Source organism: Carcharhinus amblyrhynchos, chromosome 32 (genome assembly GCF_965287045.1).
Source record: "Carcharhinus amblyrhynchos chromosome 32, sCarAmb.v2.hapA, whole genome shotgun sequence".
NCBI lineage: Eukaryota > Metazoa > Chordata > Chondrichthyes > Carcharhiniformes > Carcharhinidae > Carcharhinus > Carcharhinus amblyrhynchos.
In genome coordinates, this window is record NC_137355.1 from 17,924,326 (window position 1) to 17,929,900 (window position 5,575).

The following is a 5,575-nucleotide window of genomic DNA, read 5'->3' on the forward strand; positions in this document are numbered from 1 at the left end:
TCATATTTTTAAGGCAAGGATAGATAGATTTTTGAACAGTAAAGGAATTAGCGGGCAGGTAAGTGGAGCTGAGTCCACAAAAAGATCAGGCATGATCTCATTGAATGGCGGAGCAGGCTCGAGGGGCCAAATGGCCGACTCCTGCCCCTAGTTCTTATGTCCTTATGAATATGATCCATCTGGCCCTGTGTCTCCTGTCATTAGAGTCTGTACATGTGTGGACAAGTACGCGTGTACGGACAGGCATCGGTGGCCATCTTGCATTGGCAGGAGATACAGTGTTTGGCTTGCAGTCAAGCATCATTGAGACATCCTGTGTATGATTAGCCCTGTTTGCTTCAGTCTACGCAAAGACTCCATTTTAAGATATTTCTGCCTGCGCGACTAACTCTGCTAACTCGACTCCATGTAGAATCAGAAGGCTAAAGGTTAGCTAAAAGTTGACTACATTCCTGAAGGGTACACATTACAGGCAAACAACAGGATAACAGCAGCTGCAAGGATTATTTTTCTAAAATGGAGACAGCCTGAGGAAAACATTTCCAATATCACGATAAGAGTTGAAATATAGTTTGTATTTCAGTGTGTTTTTTCAGAGATTGTTTCAAGATTCAGTCCAAGCTCAGTACAGGGGATTGGCACGAGAAGACAGTCTCCTGGTTTTCTTTTTCTTTTTCTCTGCTTCTGTCATGTTAATATTTTTAAGTCCTGAATTGATTTGATTTGTTATTGTCCCATGTATTAGTATACAGTGAAAAGTATTGTTTCTTGCGTGTTATACAGACAGAACATACCATTTATAGACAAGGAAAGGACAGAGTGCAGAATGTAGTGTTACAGTATAGCAAGGGTGTAGCGAAAGATCAACTTAATGCAAGGTAGGTCCATTCAAAAGACTGACAGCAGGAGGGAAGAAGCTGTTCTTGAGTCAGTTGGTACGTGACCTCAGACTTTTGTATCTTTTGCCCGACGGAAGATGGTGGAAGAGAGAATGTCCGGGGTGCATGGGGTCCTTGATTATGCTGGCTGCTTTGTCGAGGCAGCGGCAAGTGTAGACAGAGTCAATGGATGGGAGGCTGGTTTGCATGATGGATTGGGCTACATTTATAGCCTTATGTAGTTTCTTGCAGTTTTGGGCAGAGCAGGAACCATACCAAGCTGTGATACAACCGGAAAGAATGCTTTCTATGGTGCATCTGTAAAAGTTGGTGAGAGTCGTAGATGACATGCCAAATTTCAATAAAAGAAAACCATTTTAAAACTTGTATCAGTGCTGTCCCCTTGTCTGTTCAAACTAATTAATGGACCCAACAATCATCCAATTTGATAATAAGTCATTTGCTTTCCAATCGGCATCGCAAGGATCTGGTAGTTAGAATGTAGCTGGTGACAACTTAGTATTGGATGTAATGTGACCAATGGTAACAAGCTGTAAGGGTCAGCTGACCCAGTAAACCATGGAACAAATTACAGAATGATGTGATGGTCAGGTGACCGGCAAACTCTCTATAAATAAGAATTTGTTTGGAATTGTGGTGAGCTTGGATTGGCCCATGGAGAGGCCTCAAGTTTGGAGTAATGAAGTTTCTTTATTAAACCCTTTCTTTGATTTATGAGTTGGAGTAAGTTCTGTTATATTTTTATTTTCTGCATTTGAAGAGTTCCTTGTTTTTGATAAGCGAGGGGATTAAGGGTTATGGGGAGAGGGCGGGAATGTGGAACTGAGCCACGACAGATCAGCCATGATCTTATTGAATGGCGGGGCAGGCTCGAAGGGCTGGATGGCCTACTCCTGCTCCTATTTCTTATGTTCTTATGTTCTGAAGAAACAGTGTTTTAAAGTTAAAGTTTATTTATTAGTCGTAAGTGAGGCTTACATTAACACTGCAATGAAGTTACTGTGAAATTCCCCTAGTCACCACAGTGCAGCGCCTGTTCGGGTCAATACATCTAACCAGCACATCTTTCAGACTGCAGGAGGAAACAGGAGCACTGAAGGAAACCCGTGTAGACATGGGGAGAATGTGCAAACTCCACACAGACAGTGATCCAAGCCGGGAGTTGAACCCAGGTCCCTGGCACTGTGAGGCAGCAGTGCAAACCATTGTGCCACCGTGTTGCCTCAGTGGTAGTGGCCAGCTAATGACTGGAGCGTGCAGCAAGTTTTGCGATGAAGTTGCAGGAATCACAGTTGACAACAATTACAATTCACTTACAATTCACACGATTAACAAATCTTACACAAGGCTGATTGTAACCATTAGGCAAATTAAGCAGTTGCCTTGAGTGGTGTGGCGGAAGTGTGTGGGAAAAAAACTGATTGGGTTATTCATGAGATTATAAGTAAACAAACAGGTTAAGTGATTCTATCACAGAAAAGTTGTCCTTTATCATGTAAAATAAGTATGTGATTGTGAAGGCAGCAGTTTTATTCATACTAATGCACACTATTCAGTTTTGAAAGTTATTGTAGGGCAGGGTGGGTGTTGAAAGTTTGTCTAGGACACCTCATGCTCTTTCACCAGCTCAGCACTGACTGATTTAAAGCCACATAGATCCCTCCTTTATTAGTGTGATGACAAGGTGCCTTTAAGAAATGCATTTGGGTATTGTTTCTTGCGCAGGACTTTTTAGCAATTTGTGTTATTATTGGTACCATCCGGCAGCCATCCTGTTGTTACTGCAGCAGCGTAATTGATTTTAGCATCAGAGAAGACATACACTGTTGCTGAAAAAAGACATGCACTCATTAGGGAGTAATGATGTGTACTGCATGAAAAAAAGGATGCTGATTAGTTGGCAAGTCAGCTCTGATTTGTCTGCTCCAGATGTGCACTTGGGGATAAATATGTGGAAATTCTTACAAATTATATTATAGACAACTCATTGAAAATAGCAATGCCTGATTTGTAAAGGAATAGTCATTGAATAATTTGCAGCACAGATGAAAGACATTCCACCCATCAAGAATGTGCCAGATCTCCATTAAAGCCATTCCCTTGCTGTATCCCCATCCCCCGGCAATTTATTTCCCTCAAGTGGCCAATGGGTTGAAATCATTGATTGGCTCCAGTTCCATCACCCTCATGAATAGCTAGTCTCGGACCATTACCACTTGCTCCGCAAAAAGTTTCTTCCTCTCAACCCCCTGCATCTATGGCCCAAAGCCTTAAATCTGTGTCTTCTACTCTTTGTACCATTAGCTAATGGGAACAGATTTTTTTCCATGTCTATCTTCCCCAAATCTGTCATAATCCAGGACTCCTCTGTTAAATTTCCCCTCAAATTCCTCTGCTCCAAAGACAACAGAGATGAGGAGGAATTTCTTCAGCCAGAGAGTGGTAAATCTGTGGAACTCTTTGCCACAGAAAGCTGTGGACACCAGGTCATTGAGTGTCTTGTAGATAGGTTCTTGATTAATAAGGGGGTCAGGGGTTATGCGAAAGGCAGGAGAATGGGGATGAGAAAAATATCAGCCATGATTGAATGGGGGAGCAGAATCGATGGGCTGAGTGGCCTAGTTCTGCTCCTATGTCTTATGGTCTTAACTACCCCAAATTCCCCAGTTCAAACCATTACTAAGAAGTCTCACAACATCCGGTTAACATCCACAGGTTTATTTGGTATCTTGAGCTTTTGGAGCGCTGCTCCTTCATCACCTGATAGAGGGACAGTGCTCCGAAAGTTTGTAATTCCAAATAAACCTGTTGGACATTAACCTTGTGTTGTAAGACTTCTTACTGTGCCCACCCCAGTCCAATACCAGCATCTCCACTTCATGAGGAAAGACATGATAGATATTCTTCTACCCTATTATGTTCTTATCGTTCCTGCTACAACCAGCTAACTTTGAAAGCACTTACTTGCTCTACCCCAGTCACAACTTCTTGATTTATTCCATCTGCTCTTACTATTTTCAACTTTGGTGGTGTTCTGCACTATGGCCTGCAGGGTGGGGGGAGCGGTGTGGGGGTTTCAATATAAGATTTGAAAAAAAAAGCCTTGGTCCTTTTGGTTCTAAGATGTAGCCTCTCATTCTATCTCATTCTTAAAAATAAAACCAGACTTACCAAGTGCCATCCAATAGCAGTAGCAATCAATCATTTTGCTCTCAGTCCGTGATTCCTTTTGATGTATTTTGCTCTTAAAACTAAAGAAAGCTCCATATGTTTGAATGGATTTGCAAATTGTGATGCTGGTCGTAAATGTCACTTCTAACATTTCCCTGATGTTGACACCTCTGGAAAAAGCTCAGCTCCAGATGTTTAAATTACTTTAGTATCTCCTCTCTCTCCCTCTGATTATAAATCTTATGTTCCTGATGTTGACAGTTCTACATCGATGAACATTTGTACCTAGATTAGGTATTCATTTTGGGCCGGCTGTTGCAAAGGAATCCACAAGGCTATTAGATTCCTGTCCACTCACCTGATGTAGGAGCAGCACTCTGAAAGCTTGTGATTCCAAATAAACCTGTTGGACTTTATCCTGGTGTTGTGAGACTCCTTACTGTGCCCATCCCAGTCCAATTCCAGCATCTCCACATCATAAGTATTTGTGAATCATGCTCTTTTCAGTATTCCAGGAGGTTCTGGGAGTAAGTCCTGTTGGACTTTAACTGGATGTTGTGAGACTTCTTACTAATGATTTGAATAATGAAATTGAGGTAGTTAAGACCATAAGACCATAAGACATAGGAGCAGAATTAGGCCACTCGGCCCATCGAGTCTGCTCCGCCATTCAATTATGGCTGATATTTTTCCCATCCCCATTCTCCTGCCTTTTCCCCATAATCCCTGATCTCCTTATTAATCAAGAACCTATCTATCTCTGTCTTTAAGACACTCAATGACCCAGCCTCCACAGCTTTCTGTGGCAAAGAGTTCCACAGATTTACCACTCTCTGGCTGAAGAAATTCCTCCTCATCTCTGTTGTCTTTGGAGCAGAGGAATTTAAGGGGAAATTTAACAGAGGAGTCCTGGATTACAATAGGTTTGGGGAAATTAGACATGGAAAAAAATCTATTCCCATTAGTTAGTGGTACAAAGACTAGGGGACACAGATTTAAGGCTTTGGGATGTAGCGTCCCTGAGAGTGTAGTAAAGGGACTAAGATGTAAACTAAACCCTAGACATTCTGATCAGAACTTTCCACACACCTGATGAAGGAACAGCGTTTCTGAAAGCTTGTGGGTTTACTATCAAATAAACTAGTTGGACCTTAACCTGGTGTTGTGAGACTTCTTACAATAATACTGGGCCAGACAGCAATGCCATGAATGAATAAAAACATTCAAAGTTTGAGATAAAAGGAAAAGGATGCTGGCATCTGAAACAAAATGAGAAAATGCTGGAAAATCTCAGCAGGTCTGACTGCGTCGATGGCGGGAGAATAGAACCAACATTTCTAGTCTGGATGACCCTTTGTCACACATTCTAATCACTTAATGAACATTTTTAGCACCTCTCTCAGCCTTCTTCATCGTCATTTTAAGGAATCATAGAATTCCTGCAGGACTGAAGGAGGCCATTCAGCCCATCACGTCTGCACCAACCACAATCCAACCCAACCCCT